The sequence below is a fragment of the Lygodium microphyllum genome, chromosome 2, assembly GCF_053477565.2.
Source record: "Lygodium microphyllum isolate KBCC chromosome 2, Lygodium_microphyllum_v1.1.10, whole genome shotgun sequence".
NCBI lineage: Eukaryota > Viridiplantae > Streptophyta > Polypodiopsida > Schizaeales > Lygodiaceae > Lygodium > Lygodium microphyllum.
In genome coordinates, this window is record NC_141136.1 from 111597327 (window position 1) to 111614986 (window position 17660).

The following is a 17660-nucleotide window of genomic DNA, read 5'->3' on the forward strand; positions in this document are numbered from 1 at the left end:
TCATTAGAGGCGAAGATATTGAAAAGTATTTGCTCTAAATTTTAATTTATAGTAAAAATCAGGGTTTGACAGCCACCTTAGGATGCATACTTAAAATTGAGGGCCTAAGACTTGAATTCCATCAATTTAAATTAAGGAATTTAAGGGAAATTTAAGAGGCTAGCTAGCAAAGATCAAAATTGAGGTTGAATTTGTCTTTCAAGGAGGAGAGTGGAAGGCCAAAATTAAAGAGCAAATTGGTTTCGAGGCTTGCTGATCAATTTTGACACGAAGTGGTACTTGAATTAGTAAAGGAGGCTAGAGAATCTTAATTATACTCCATCCATTTTTCATTAAAGTTAAAGAAATATTGTAAGAAGGGGCGCTAGTTTTGGGGCCAATAGGTTATTCATTGTCCAAGATTAAAGTGACTATATCTACATTTTTACTTTGTGAATTTTATGTTTGATGATCATTATCACTCTGTTCGGGGAGAAATGCTGGTTATAAGATTGCGATATTGTGATGCCATCAAATCCGTTGAATTGGTGGGCTTGAGGCACTTGATTGAAGGTCAGAAGCTTTGCTCTAGTGTTGAAACTGTGTTCAACTAAGCATTTACAGTAAGAGCGAGTTTAGATAATGAGGTGGGATCAAGTAGGGATGATGCCTCTCAATCTAGAAATTCACAAAGTGTTGGTGAAAATGCAATGTTTGATTTTGGATAAGGCATGCAACATGGGTAGGACACTGATAATGTTGGTTTAGACCAAAATGTGGGTCTTTCCAGGTCTCTTGAAGTGAATGACTAGCAAGAGGAGGAGGAATTTGATGAACAATTTAAAGATTAGTTGAGAATAGTAGTTGGAATGTTTGTGTAATTGACAATGATTCTCAATTTATGCGTCTTTTTGAACCCCTTAAAGGAGGGCACTTGAGAGATGCTACAAGGGTTTTGTGGGTCTTTTAAGAGGGATTACTCAAGGAGATGATGTCCAGTTGTGCCAATGTTATATAGGTCATCTAGTTAGTTAAGGTATAACTTAATAATATCCAAATTGTTGTAGGTACTCTTGAGGTTGTGAAACAAGAAATGGAAGCTATTGAGGTATTAATATCTCAAGCGGTCGCTTAGAAAGTTTTGGGGTCTTCTGGTGAGGGTTTAGTCAAAGACATGGTGCCTACACTCTAGTTCAAGGTTAGATAAGCTCTCAATATGTCTTGGGATTAACTCACTAGGCCTTTGCACCATCTCCACTTCTCTTCTTCTTCTCTTTTCTCTTTGCTTGCACGTGCACGGCTATGGTGGATGGAGCTTGATGGAGGAGGCTTGAGGGTGCTTAAGCTAGCATCAAGAATCGTGGAGCTACCGGTGTGTGTGAAGGAGGAGGCAACTCATTTCGGCATTGAGGTAAGCTCACTACATTCATAGGTTTGAAGGCGCGTTGGCTATGTGAGAGGTAGCCATTAGAGCTTACTTGGAACGCTTGAAGCAATAAGCGGTCTGTGGGTCTTGGCAGTTGAGCGAGAACTCCCACAGATATGTCACAAAGACAATGGGAGATTATTGGGGTAAAGGCCAATGGCCTTTAATTGAGCGAGCACCCCTTGTATAAGTATACAACATTGTATAATTATATATAAGTGAAGATCACAAAAACTAAGGATACCATACCACTCATTTTGTATCCACATAACTTTCTTGTGCTCTTCTCTCTCTCAAACCTTGTGCACTCCATAGCTTCTATCTCATGTTCCACCATTGCTTCTCTCTCAATTGGTATAGCATTTGGTGCTTGTGAGAGGTCAGGCTTGGTGTGAGAAGCATGAGGAGTGAAGTTTTGTCATGGAGTTCGTCTTTATTAGGTATGATGAACAAACAACTTTCTAGGGTAAAGATCAAGGGGTATTGATTGCAAGCATTCAAACTATCAAGGAAGTGGCACAATAAATGTGAAGAGTAAGGCCTTGGGTGGTTTCTTTAAGGTATTAATACCTTGAGAGGGGGACAAGAAGGGTTTTAGTGCCTCTTTATCAAGGCAAATAAATATTTAGGCTCTTTGCATTGAGAACAAGTAGTATAGGGTACTAGTAGTGAGAACTAGTATAGGGTACTAGTAATGAAAAGCATCCAAGGCAAGGTCATGAAGGTCTCAATGATTTGTGTACTAGCCTCTTAATTTATTTCCTCAATAGTATCTCAAAAGGATGAGTTTGACTATTTATGGGATACTTTTGGAGCTTTGCAAGCATAGAGTCTAAGTTTAGGTTAGAGGATGATCTCTAAAACACAGTTTGATATAAGGTGAAGCTCAAGGGTCTTGGAGAGTTGAAGCAAGAAGGTTAGGCAGAAGAAGGATCTAAAGCTAGAGGATTAGGGAGAAGCTTTAGCTGCTCTCAAGATTTTCTTACAATAATACCTTGAGGCTATCCTAGAGGTAAGGAAATGATAAATGTAAAGGGTACAAAAGACTCTTATCTTGTATCATTTTTCTGCTAGGATCAAAACTCAAACAAGACAAGGAGAGCTTTGGAGGGATTATTGGGCTAAAGGAGTCTCAACTAGCAAGTGGGGTGCTTAAGTGCTAGAATAACTCTAGATACAAGGTCTAGTGAACTTTGGTCAAGTAGATGTCCAAAACCAAGCACAAGCACTTTGTGTTCTCTAGACAAGTGGGATTTTGGTCCTACAGTGGATATCCTTATCATACATAATGAAAGGATGATAATATCCTCTCGTAAGGTCCAATTTGATTTGTGGAGAGACGATTGATTGTGGTTCAGACCATCACGTAGCCTCAAGAAAGGGGATGGACGTCTAGGTGAATTGTTGCTACCAAGTAGGGCATAGTGGGGATCCACTAGTGCTAATTAGTAGAGTGCAAAACCTCAAGTGCAAGGTAAGGAATATCCCCTTGGAGTACTTGATTACCAAATGTATCAAGAAATTCAAGAAATTAGTATAATAACTAGGTAGAAAATGCTCAAACTCAAGGTAAAGGAGGTGTACAAGGTGTTATGAGCATGAAAATTGCTATTTGAGAGCAACGATTATTGCTTTCAACCTTAAAAAAATATATAGACAAGAACTTAAAATCTTTGTTATAATAGGATTGATTACAAGATTTGGATACAAGACAAGACAAGACTAGATTGGATACAAGACTTAAGCTTGTAGAGTACTTATCTTGTAGGTCCCTCACAACTAGTGTTGGCAAGAGTGAGGGGCTTGTAGCTCAAGTCACTAGCTATACTAGAGCCTAGGGAGCTTAAGAGGAAAGCTTCTAGGATAACACTGATATAAGCAATGATGCAAGCATTGATGACATAAGAAATGATGTAAGTTTTGATGGCATCAATAATGATAAGCACTTACATAAACAATGATACAAGCAATGATACATGTAATCTTCTAAAATCTTCTCTAAGAAGCTTCTTGAAGCTTCATAGAACCAAGGCCTTCTTTAGCTTGATGAGCATCTATGATATCACCCCCCTTGTAGCACTAAGTTATACAAGGGGAAATATTGCTCCTCTCTGCTTGGACATTGGCTTCATTGGATGTTACTACTTTGGTAGGTGCTTGTTGGAGACTAAAGGCTCGTTTTTTGAGTTCATTCACTTGCATAATTTCCCTTTTAGTATAGAAGTTATTATAGTCCACCTCATGAGATTCTTGATTTTAAAATTATCTTCACTTCATATTCTTGATGGTTTTCTATCCCAAGTGGTGGTGGTGGTTTCAAGGTTCTTTGGTGGTGGTTTCAAGGTTCTTCGTAAAATACTTGATGTATGACATGGCTCCAAGCTTGATACATGGATTACAAGCTGTATTTTCATATGTTAGGATAGTTGTAGATGGTAGGCAACTAGATCTACTTTGGTTGATGATCTTGAATGTTCCAAATCTTTGATAATTTACTTTCTCGAATAGACGAGAGAAACACAAACCATGATGCGATAGCCAAACTCATTCTATAATCTTGTATGACAATGTTGATTTCATTTTTCCTTGGATATTTCTTGAGCTTCTTTAATCTTGACATATTTTCATTGTAGATGGTAGACAAGTATTTAGCTACTTCTATAACAACTTGATTCTTCACCTAGTGATTTAGATGGTAATCCACTCTTGGGTGTTGACCATAGTTAGCAAAAAAATAGGGTGTATCTAGCAGAGGTGTGAAAGGAATTATTATAGGAAAAGTCATCAAGAGGTAATAGTTTCACCCATGGGTTATGTATTGAGCTTTGCTCAATGGGTTATGCATTTGTCAGCTCCTATGTTTATTATAGCAACCTATCATTTTCAGTACTATGCATTCTATTTCAAGGCAGCCATTGGGATTTGATAGTTACTTGATTAGAGTTAGTGGTGGATAGCTAATCCTTTTGACAGTTTCTCTTGCTAAGCCCTTAATTCAACCTGTTTGTCTTAGATTATTCTTTCATATCTTGTATTATGGCTGGTGGGTCGAATGATAGTATTATCTTTAACATTCAGAAGTTAGATGGTACAAATTACAGCTATTGGAAGATACAAATCTGGTAGGTTCTAGTGTAAAAATTGTAAAAATTGCAGAATATAGACGGTGCACTTGAATGAAGAGGTTAATAGAAAGAATGTAAGCGCTTTATACACCTCTTGTGCTTTGATAGTTAAGGTAATAATTATAGGAGTGGTAATGACCACAATAGAATAGACTCTTAGAAGTCTCATTCTCAGTCACACGGATGGTCTTGTAGTAAGTCCCGTGGCCATAAGTTTGCATTGACTTATCACGATTGTAGAAAGAAGGGTCATATTTAACCACAATGCCATAAAATACATGATGACAAGCGCAAGAAAAAGGGAAATGATAAAGTGTAAGAAAAGAATGATGACCATACCATTATCCCTAACAAGTCCAGTGTTATGCAGATTGATTTTGATGATGACTATATACATGCAGCTTTTCCTCTTGATGTTTTGTTGTTAATTTAAGTCTTATCCACCTATGCTCAATGTTGATTGATTGATTCAAGGGCTTTATTTCGTATCACCCCTCATCGAGAGTGGTTCTACTTCTATTGCAGCATGACATGATTTGTTAGATTGGATAATGACTTGGTATTGGAGATATTCAGTTGCAGTTTTCTTCAGGCAATATGTTTGGTTTGCATGATGTACGCCATATTCTGACTTTGACTAAAAGCCTACTGACAATTGGATAATGCATGCTATGTTCTATCTTTTGGTGATTGCTCATGGAAGCTTACTCATGGGAATCTTGCCCTAGCACGAGGTGCAAAGTCTTATACTCTTTATCACTTACTTATATATGGGTCTTTCGATCATATTTTGGTCGTGGCTGTAGTATCACATGTATCGTTATGGCATCATCGCCTTGGATACATTTTCTTAAAGAGAATAAAAATGCTTATCCATTTGCAGTATCTTTTATCCCTTAACTATAAGTGTTTTTTATTCTTGTGATCATTTTCTTTATGGCGACATACTCGTAATTCACATAAGAAGTGTGGCATTATGCGCATGGGTGAGCCTCCAGCTCTTGTTCATCTTGATGTTTGTGGACCTATGCCCTGCAAGTCTCTAAGTAGCACGAAGTATTTCATTACTTAATATTGATGATTACTCACATAAGGTCTGGGCATACCTTATAAAGCAGAAATTGGAAGTGTTGGCTACATTTCAATGTTGGCTTGCTTTTGTTGAGAACTAGTTTAGATATACACTGAAATGCCTACGATCTAACAATGGGAGTTAGTATGTATCTAAAGCCTTTGAGCAATTTTGTGACAAGAGGTGTTAAGCATCAGTTGAGTACCTCGTATACCCCAGCCAAGAATGGTATGGTTGAGCATATGAATAGGACAATTCAATATAGTAACGGGTTAGACACGAAGATCGAGACAGTAGGAGTTCCTTAGGCACAAAGAGATAGAGAGAGTGGGAGAGAGCAGAGCAGAGAGTACACGATTTTAGGTACAATGACGAGTGTGTACATTTAGTTTTTTAGATAGATATATATGTGTAAGTACAAGCGCTAAGGGTGTGTTCACACCTGAGCATATTTAAAGGCACGAGGGCCTTTATTCTTAACAACCTCGCATCTAAAGGCAATGTGCCTTCTTAAGAGGAGAAAAGAATCAGCTAAGTCTAGGTATGTAAAAAGCTGAAATACATATATCCATCCAACTCCCATCATCTGTCGGCAATAAGTAAACCATTCTGCTGGAAGACCCTTCGTGAGAAGGTCTGTAGGATTATCATCTGTATGCATTTTGACAAGCTTAATGCTCTTGCTGTCAAGTATATCTCTAATGAAGTGATACTTTACATGTATATGCTTTGTCTTTGTATGAAAGACATGATTCTGTACTAGCATGATAGCACTTTGACTATCACAACGGAGAACATGTAACTATGTGATGCCAAGCTCTCCCACAAGACGTGAAAGCCATAAAGCCTCCTTACATGCCTCAGTGGCAGCCACATACTTTACCTTTGTAGTAGACAATGCAATACACTTTTGTAGCCTGGAGATCCAAGAGATTGCTCCTCTTGTGAAAGTAAACACATACCTAGAAGTGGACTTTTTGCAATCCGCATAACTAGCATAGTCTGCATCCGTAAAGCCAACAACAAATGCCTTCTGCTTTCCAAAGAAAATGCACAACTCCTTTGTGCCTTTGAGGTATCTCATAATACCTTTCACTGCATCCCAATGCTTCTTACTGGGGTTTGCCATGTATCTACTAACCACTCCCACTGCAAAGGTAATTTCAGGACATGTAATAACCATAGCATGCATCAAACTGCCAACAGCTGAAGCATATGGTATCTTGACCATTTCAGCCTTCTCATCATCAGATGTAGGGCTGTCCTTTACACTGAGTTTCACATATGGAGGCAATGGAACCCCAATTGTTTCCCCCCCCTCCATATTAAAACGTTGCAAAACCTTGGAGACATACTCTTGCTGAGATAGATAGAGCAATCCTTTTGACCTATCTCTGAGTATTCACATACCAAGAATGTGATTTGCATCACCAAGATCTTTCATGTCAAAGTTGCCATGAAGACTTTGCTTTAGTGAATCTAATGCATAAGTATCCCTGCCATCAATCAGCATGTCATCAACATACAAAATCGAGATAATTAGGCTGCCATCTGCTGCCTTCTTGGTGTACAAGCAGTGATCCACTTGACTTCTATGGAAACCTTGAGACTGCATGAATATATCAAACTTATGATACCATTCTCTTGGTGCTTGTTTCAGCCCATACAAGCTCCTTTTGAGTTTACATACCATCTTCTCTTTTCTTTTTTCCAAAAACCCTTCAAGGTGCTGCATATATATGTCTTCATACAGATCACCATGTAAGAATGCAATCTTTACATCCATATGTATGAGCTCCATATCTTCAGCTGCAACGAAGTCTAAAATGGATCTCAAGGTAGTCATCTTGACTACAGGAGAGAAGATCTCATCAAAGTCAATTCCTTGCTCCTGCTTGTACCCCTTTGCAACGAACCTTACTTTGTACTTTGGTGAGGAACCAGAAGTGACCTTCATATTGTAAATCCATTTGTATGGAAGTGTTTTCTACCCTTTAGGCAATTGCACCAAGTCCCAAGTGCCATTTTTCTCAAGAGATTCCATTTCTGACAACTTGGCTTTATACCATTTCTTGCTGTCCTATTTGTCCATTGCTTCCTTGAAGCAAAATGATTCACCATAGTCTGTAAACATGACATAATCAGCCACATTATTTGCACGAGGAATGAATCTATCAGGTTGTCTAGTAGCCCTAGACGATCTCCTAACCCAACAATCATTGTTTGCTAGTTGTTGAGCATTTTCAGCTTGCCGTTGTGGCATTTCAGCTTGCAAATTAATATTAACAGCTTGTTGTCCTGGCTGTTCCTGCACATGTAGTGGCTCAGTATCATGGGCAATAGTTGGCTGATCATTTTCAACATTATTTTCTGCATTTATAGGTTCATTTACAGCAGGTATTTGCTGCTGTACAACGGGCACATTTTGCTGTCCAAAATGTATTTCTTCTCGGAATACAACCCTACGGACCTTCTCAGTCTTTTCGAGCTGTTTATGCATACGATCTTCCCGGAAGATAACATCATTGCTGCGTACTACTTTCCTTTTCTCGAGTTCCCATAATCTATACCCCATTTCACCCTCGTCACCATATCCTAGAAAAATGCATTTACATGACTTTGGCTCAAGTTTGTTACGTTTTTCTTTATAAATGTGCACAAAAGCCTCACAACCAAACACTTTCAGGTGAGCATATGAAGGTGACTTTCTCGACCACGCTTCTTGGGAAACTCCCCTCCCCAAAGACCTGTTTGGTGACTGAGTAATTAAGTGTACGACTGTCATAACAGCCTCTACCCAAAATCCATGGAGTAATGCAACATGAGACAACATCCTATGGACCTTATCTTGTATGGTCCGATTCATATGCTTTGCAACTCCATTTTGGGGTGGATTATGAGGGGCAGTGAGCTCCCTCTATCTCTTAGCTCCCACAAAATGCTTGAAAAGCCTTGGATACATATTTTCCACCATTGTTAGAGCGAAGACACTTAAGTGTTTTATCAGTCTGATTTTCAGCCAATACTAAGAATTTTTTAAACTTGTCTAGCACTTTATCCTTGCTACGAATAGGGTAAACCCATACCTTCTGTGTGGCATCATTGACAAAGGTGACAAAATATTTCTTTCCCCCTAAGATAATCATGGCATTTGACATATATCTGAATGTACTAACTCTAGAGGAGAAGATTTCGGTGAAAGACATTTTTTATGAAATGTTTGTGCTTATTTACCATAAATACAATGATCACAATGCTCAAAATCAGCATAACGAAGACAAGGCAAGTAACCCAAATGAAAAAGCACTTTCATTCTTGTTTGACTCATGTCTCCCAACCGGCCATGCCACAAAGAAACACTTGGCTGCTCGATTATGGTAACATGATCACTCACATTAGATACGTGGAGAGGATACAAAGTATCGCTTTTACAACCTCTGGTAATCACTCTAGATCCCTTACAGATCTTCCATTTTCCATCACCAAAGGTGGTATGAAAACCATCATCATCTAGTTGCCCTGTGCTAATCAAGCTCTTCTTGAGCTGAGGTACATGTCATACATGCTGAAGTGTAAAGATAGAGCCATGCTGAAATTGTAACTGCACACTGCCAATACTTGCAATCTTACATGCATAGTTGTTCCCAAGATGGACAACACCATGTCGACCCCCTGTATAAGCAGAGGACCACTCACGATGAGGGGTGACATGAAAGGAAGCACTTGAATCGAGAATCTAGGTATGGATATCATCATTTGTATCTGGAAGTAAAGCATGTGCACCAAAGTGTGAAGAGACAAAGAGTACGTCACTCCCACTATCATTGTCATGAGTGACTACATTCACCTCTTCAATTTTTACACTACTCTTCTTAGGCTGACTGTCCTTCTCTTCCTTGCTATCATCTGTCTTCTTGTCCTTTTCTTTCTCTTTCTTCCATTTGTAGCAGTCACATTTAAAGTGACCCTTTTTGCCACAATGATGGCATTCAACATCTTTGCCATGTGATTTACTGCGTCCCTTGCTGTTATATTTTCCTTTCTACTGTGATCTGCCCTTAGTATGCAAAGCATTGGAAGACTTACTGGATGCATTGTTTTGCCGATTCATTTCTTCCATAAGTAGGGCACTATCTACATTAGCATTCAAAAGGATCACATTAGAATTGCTCATAGCAGTCCTGAATGTATCCCAACTCTCTGGTAGAGTGCAAAGGAAGAAAGTAGCCTTAAATTCCTTATCAATCATGAATTTCAAGGCAACCAGTTGACTGAAAATGGAGTTAAAATCACTTAAGTGAGTAGGCATTGGTGTACCCTCTTTCATACGCAAAGCCATAAGCTTTTTCAGCCAATACACTTTGCTTGCAACACTTTTCTGTGCATATAGTTCTTATAGTTGAGTCCATATAGCATATGCAGAATCCAAATCTTCAATGTTGAACAACAAGGCATCAGGAATTGATAGCTCGATGGTTGAGCGTGCAAGCTCATTTAACTCATCCCAATCATCATGTTTCATATCTACGGACTTTACTCCTTGTGTCTTAATCGACTTTGCCTGCTTTTGCAATAGGATATTGTAGCACTGTTTTTGCCAAACTACAAAGTTATGTGCTCCTTCAAGCTTCTTTACGTGCATGAGATTATTGTTGTCACTGTTGGCAGCCATGATTTTCAGCCGAAGTGTAACAAAAAAATCAGCAAATGCAGGCCCAAACTGTCACCCAAGTGACCAAGGTACAAACAAGTACCAACCAACAATAAATGACCACATAGAAGCACAGATTTCAGATTTGTAAGTAACTTTTTAGAAGCACCAAACCATGTGCTATAGCATTCTACAACTGATTACAGTTGCTCCAAGGGCATATGCATCACGTTACATGAGAAATCCCAAATTTTAAATGCAATTTCTGTTGTACATGTACCCACATGCATAAAATTTGACACGAACGATCAAAAGCCCCAAAATTTTGTACTCAAAGTATCAACCACACATCTATATTTTCTTTATCATGCATAGAACATGCCAATTTTGCCAAAATAGAGCAATTTTAGTAAAACCCCCAAATTTTACTAAGTGTTGATGTCCAAATTGCATGGAATTGAACTTGCATATACATAAACTGGCCAAATGTCGCACACATTTTGCCCAATTTGCAAAAGCCCCAAATTGCACGGGGTCCAATGTGCATCAATGTTGAGAAATTGGATAAATTTTAGTCCAATTTGTGCATGTACATTAAAAGCCCCAAGACAGATATCATTGTTGCATCTTGCTCGCACTAAATCTGGACATATCCCCAAAATTTCCAAGTCGTGCGTGCACTAATTTTAGTGAAATTGAAAGAATTTCACTAAAAATATGAAAGACCATAAAATTCTTGGGCAAATGTGCACTGACTTTGCAATTTCTGAGTCAGACTGTCCAATTCTGCGTTGAGATTCCCAAATTCGGGAAAAGCCCCAAATTTCTGGGCTTAAACCTGTACAGATTTGCATACTATGCTTGCACACGTGAACACTCGGAGGAGAGGAGGCAAATTCAAAGGAGATTTTGAAGAAAAGATTTCTACTTTTTTTTTTGAAAGATGTGACGGGGTTCCATTGACCCCATGCAGGTCGCTGCCTAGACATCACCTGCACCTATCCGCCACGAGCCCGCCATCGCCTACGTCTACCCACCTCGAGCTGGTTGCGGCTCCCTCACGCCTATCACGTCTGGACTCCCTACAGACGTCGCTTGCAGATGTCACTTGTGCTGCACGCTGGTCCCACCGTGAACCTTGTTGTTGCTTGTCGATTGTCTATTGTCTGCCGATGGCCCAATTTGCAACCTGACATCTCCTCAACTTGCCCTCTGCGAACATAGTCTTCTACCTCAGTCGGTCGCCAAGAACTCCAGCTGTTTGTTGGTCTCGTTAGATCTCAAGAAGTGTGCAGAACCTGATGGCTTTGATACTAGTTTGTAGCGATGGGTTAGGCACGAAGATCGAGAGAGTTGTAGTTCCTTAGGTGCAAAAAATAGAGTGTGCATGATTTTAGGTACAATGACAAGTATGTACCTTTAGGTTTTTAGATAGATATATATGTGTAAGTACAAGCGCTAAGGGTGCGTTCACACTCAAGCACATTTAAAGGCACGAGGGCCTTTATTCCCAACATTCAAGAGCGAGTCTATAGTATGCTTAGCTAGGTAGACTTATCGCAATACTTTTGGATTGAGGTAGTTACCACTACTGCACATTTGATTAATTAATCTCCACGCACTGCTATTGGTTGTTAGGTTACATAGGAGGTATAATTTGGAAAACATATACATATGCTCATTTGCATGTCTTTGGATGTAAGGCTTTGGATTGTAAGTCGGTGAAATACATCTTTCTTATTTATGGGGATGTAAGTGAGATAGGGATGCAAGTGAGATAGACTATCACTTATGGGATTCATTGGCTTGAAATTTCCATAAAGAGAAAATGCATAAGCAACCTAAGCAAGTCGTTGAGGTATACAAGGTGATATTTCAGGAGGATCCTCTTGTTATTGTATAGCCTGCTAGATAGCTTGTATCAACTTATGCTCCAATGGTCCAGGTTCATGATGTTAGATAGGAGATATATGCTTCATAGTCTATTTTGTGGTGGTCTACTAGAGATAGACATTAGCTTGATCAATTTGCATCCCTTATGGATTATGTTATTGTGACAGATGCTAGTGAGCCTCTTATGTATGATAATGCCATGCCCAAAGGTGATAGCCAATCTTGGGAGAGGGCCATGTAGTTAAGAGTAAAACACATTGCAGAAAAATTATACGTGGGATTTGGTTTCTTTTTCTAGTGAAAAAATGTGCTTTGCTATGCAAGTGGGTATACAAGTTGAAGAGTAACCTGGATGTCCTAAGCCATTCTATAAAGCCAAATTGGTTACTAAGGGTTTTAAGTAGGAGCATGGTGTTGATTTCTTTAAAGTCTTTTCTCGTGTCGTCAAGATGACTATCCTACTCTTGGTTTTGGCTTTGGTTGCATAGCTTGATTTGGACCTCTATTAGATGGATATCAAGACGACTTTCGTACATGGAGACTTGCATGATGAGATTTATATGTAGTAGTCCAAGGGCTTTGAGAACAAACGTAGGGAACACCTAGTGTGTAAGTTGAGAAAAAGCCTTTATGGACTTAAGCATGCACCTAGGGAATGATACCACAGGTTCAACGCTTCCATGCATTCCCCAGGATATACCCATATTGATATGGATCTGTGTTCATACACAAAGAAGGCTTGTGATGGCAGCCTTATGATTTTGGTACTCTATGTTGATGATACGTCGATGGTTGGGAGTGCTCATGATGAGCTTGATGCCTTGAAAAATTAGCTCAAGAAGAGCTTTGAGATGGACATGGGATAGGCCTTACATATTCTTGGGATGCCCATCACGTGCGATCACTCTTAGGGTCTTTTTTACTTGTCGCACAAGGAGTGCATTCAGAATGTTCTTGAGCAGTTTCATAAGCAGTTAAGCCTATTGGCTGTCCTTTATCTTCTCATGTGAAGGTTAGTCATGCTAATTGTTTGCAATTTCATGAGCAGAAGGTCGAGATGGCCAAGATCCCCTGTGCATCTGCAGTAGGCAGTTTGATGTATGCCACGATAGCCACTCATCTTGACAGAGCATTTGTAGTGGGAGTTGCAGCATGCTATATCACTACACCTAGTATAAGCGGCATTGGGATGCTGTGCAGGGTATCATGAGGAACCTTAATGACACTGTAGATATGTGTATATGTTATGACGACAAGGATATAAGAGTTGTGGGGTACACTAACACTGATTATGTAGGATATGTAGACAATAGGAAGTCCACCTCTAGCAATGTCTTCACCTTTGTTGGAGGCATTGTTTCTTGGATGTCCAAGATGCAGAAATGCACGGCACTATCTACTACAAAGGCAGAATGTGTTGCAGCCATTGAGGCTTGCAAGGAGGCTATCTAGTTAGGCCGTTTAGTTGTAGACCTTGGTATTACTAATGTGGTCCCTACATTGTATTCGGATTCTATAAGTACCATTCAGTTGGACAAGAATCCCCCGGTCTCCTATGCAAAGACAAAACACATTGAGGTGCGCTATCATTTCATGAGGGAGGTGGTAAAGGACAAGTTTCTTAAGCTTGTCAAGATCTCGATTGATGAGAATCTTCGAGATTTGCTCATTGTCTTAGTGGAACATTTTGTCTTCCTTAGGAAGATGATGGGCGTAGATGAGATGATATCTATTTCTCATCCTATTGTAGTTTATGTACATTTGTACTTTGTCATTTTTTTTCTTGTTCTCTCCTCACTAGAGACATGTTCACCTTTAAGTGGGAGGTTGTTGGGGGTAAAGGCACATGTGCTTAACTACTTGTTTATTCATTACACTGATAATACCCGCATACGTGTATACGGTAGGTGGTGGTGGCCCATCACTATCACTTCATTCTTTATTCTTTTAGTGACATTTGAATAAAGTAAGGCTAGTCACACATTGTGACTGTTGGAGTTTCCATATACAGTGTCTCTCTTACTCTCTTGCTTCATCCGCCATAGCTCTTGCTTTCACTTATGTGCTTCTACTCAGGCTCTACATTTCAAAAGCTACATCCTCTCTATTATCAAGCATAAACCATTTATCTAGTGGATAAAAGCCTTTGACAATCGTTCTTAATTCCAAGACTTAGTGTTACTATCTTTATGTGTTATTCAAATAATGTGAGAAAGGGATCTTTATAAAGGCTTGAAACAATCCATTTTCTTTTCACATATCATGATCAAGGAGAAAAAAACTACTATCCATAGTGGTATTGAAGAGGAAGAGTGGTTTTTCACCATTGGAAGAGAGGCCCTGATTAAAAGCCATAGGATGGAAGATGCTATTGCGATGCTTCTAAAACCACCTCAACCTGGCTATAGGAATCCCATCTTTCTTTTTGCCCCAGAATTGGTTGTAGGCAGTTTGTATGCTATGATAGATGATAGCTTGAGTAGAAAAGCAAGGCTTAGTAGTATTAAGCTTTGTAAAGGTTTACAAAAGCTACTTTAAAAAAAATAAAAAAATTAGTCGAGGTCCCTAGCACTTTGAACAAAAACCGCGAATATTTCTTTGAGCATGGAGGACACTATCAAAATTGGCTAGCTCCCAACACTTTTGACCCTAGACTAACAAAGTGCATCATCTAGTAAGCTTGATTTTTGTCAACTTGTCCACACACGACAACGGTCATTGTTCTAGTTGTAGCTTTGTCTAGCATCTTTGTTTTTCCAAGGTGGTGCTATATGATGTCTGGCTTGTAATGGGCATAGTATTGAGCGAAATCTTCTTCCATAATGTAGTTTGTTAAAATAAACTATGCATAGCTATGTCTGTGTATCTATAGATGTTTTCAATTCAAAATTGGTTGATACTCATAATATTTTTTTAATAGAATATTAGGCTTACATCTTTATATTAGATACATATTATGACTTTCATACCTTTAAATTTAGCAACATTGAGTAGTCCCTTAGATATGCTTTATCACATGTGGTTTATGTGCTTATGCCTTTTCAGGATACTCAACTAGTTCCGTTAAAATCCTTTGTACCTAGTGACCTTTCAGGATACTCAACTAGTCCCAGTATAATCCTTTCAACTACTAAACGACCTTATTATGTTATACCATTTAAGGACTGTAGTGCAAGTTTATGATATAATTATCAAAGCTGAGAAATCTTTCGTAGCTTTTTATATTACTTACTATAATTGCTATTGAAAAAAGGAGACTAAAACATTGAAAAGCATCTAAAGTTGATTTTAGCATCAAGATTTACATTCATATTGGATGTTACTCTTCACTAGCAAATTCACAATTCATTAAATATTAGTTTGTGAGAATCGTTTTAAGGAAACTCACCAATAACTCTAATTGTGGATAATCCTCAATTGTTAGAGAAAGATAAATAAATTTTGATATCTAAAGTTATCCTTGATCATCACTAAGCCACAATTTAAATTGAAAATCAGTATCATAGGTATCTATTGAAATGCATAAATCATTTTGTTAAAGGATCCTTGTGGGTTCAAAAGTCAATGCTAACTTTGACTTATGATCATCTAATAGCTATTTACCACTCGAAGTCATTAATGTCCAACATATTTGTCGCATGAGACTATTTCACGAAAATCTATGGTTACCTTATTTTCATAGAAAATGTACACATTCACTGCATGTGAATATATATATATATATAGTGAAGATTCACTATATGAGGTAGCACTAGCACATGTGGCTGATCACTCGTATAGTTTGGTTTGTCTTATCAATTGAGGACATTTGCTTTTTAACATGTAGATAATATTACGGAATTTATTGGAATTTACTATGAAAATAAGATGATTTTTACTTTATTTATTTTTTAGATTTTATCTATTTGCACCATGATTTGTGACGCTATATGTATATGCGTGTGTGACACTAGTATTGTTGTGCTTGATAGATATATGACAAGAAACTAATGTGTTTTGTGTTGTAGTGAGCAGATTATTAGATGGAGTTATACGTAACAAATAATTTAAGGAAGCACATTTAAATGCGTAAGAGTTATTTATGATTGACTGCTTCATAGCATGGAATTGGGTACTTACTAGCACAAGGATATTATATACACATATACATGAATTATTAAGTTGGATTTAATAATTGATATAAGGTCTAGATGTCTTGATCATTATTTTTATATATCGTAAAATAGATTTATTAGAATAAGAGTTAGAAAACATTAGAAAAAAAACGTGGCATTCATGTTAACAAAGCAAGGTTCTAAAAAGGGGAAGCTTTTCAATAAATTTTTAGCATAAAAAGCTTAATATAAATCCATAAATACATTCATGGGGGATGTATTCACCTATGTATGGGGAGAGATTGTACACAATCTTGTGTCGCTTTCTCTATTTTTTTTCTTTCTTTAAAATATTTTATCTTCAATTTGACATTAATTTTTGCAATTGTATAGTGAGGGTTTTCAACAATATATGTATTGTGGAGAGCTTAGATATATTTCTCATTGTTGTCCTAACATGATAAAAATGAGGATACATTACACTATATCTTCATTATCTTTGGGAAACATCAACATCCAATGCTGGTAGAGATCTTCTGGTTGGACAAAGCTTGAAGAAACTTGAATGGAGGTCTCTTTCTACATATTGATCCTTCATCATGCTAGATAGTCATATGAGTATGGAAGCACTACTATAGTACAATGGTATGGTTTATGAATAAAGAATTTGTGAGGTGACAAGACACATTGCTTGTTGAATAATCTAGTCCATTGTTTGTAGAGATATCAATGGTTGACCACTTACTTCGAGTAAAATCAAGTATGAAACTCAACTTATAGAAGTAACACTAAAGGATCTTACATCAAAGATCGTGTTTTATATTATTAAAATTTCAAATTGCCCTAATGTTATCGAGTTACCTTGGCTTGAGTTACAAAATTCCAATGTTTATTGGAGAACTTGAAAGGTCAAGTGCACTATGATAAAAGAAAGAACTCACAACCAATGTCTGTTTTTGGGACTAAAGTTTTCATGACAAGCAAAGAATGACATGATGTTTTTAATATATGCAATTCTTGGTGATAGGTTGAAGGATGATGGGATTTATGCTCTTCCACCCTAATATATGAAGTATAAAGACATTACAATCATATATATGGGAAATCCTTTTCTTATGCCTTAAGCTATGCGGGTTCAATATTTGGCTTTCCTACCTCTCCTTGAGTAGTGACTAAGTCTCTATGTGAATGGAAAGACGACATGTACTCTTCTATAATGGATATTGGTGTCATTTCGGAACTAGCTAGTCCATTTCTAGTAGACACTCATTAGTTCCCAAGTTTACAATCTTGAATTTCACTTTGGTTGGCTCTTTTCCTAGCTCAATCTTTGTAGGTCTAGTTTATTGTATTGAGAGAATTTTTGTCTCATTTGCTAACTTGCCAATAATTTTCTAGTTTGTTTAGCCTCAATGTCTAG

The 17660-nt window shown here is 37.9% G+C and overlaps 1 protein-coding gene across 1 annotated transcript in view; it reads left to right on the top strand.

Annotated features, from left to right (window-relative positions):
• The window catches only part of LOC148040190 (pentatricopeptide repeat-containing protein At2g33680-like), a 54843-nt gene extending 37515 nt beyond the window's left edge, over window positions 1-17328 (top strand). Inside the window, exon 4 of the mRNA XM_087697387.1 lies at window positions 17268-17328. The gene's annotated coding sequence lies outside the window, so the exon portion shown is untranslated. The remainder of the gene's footprint in view (window positions 1-17267) is intronic.
• The last annotated feature ends 332 nt before the right edge of the window (window positions 17329-17660 follow it).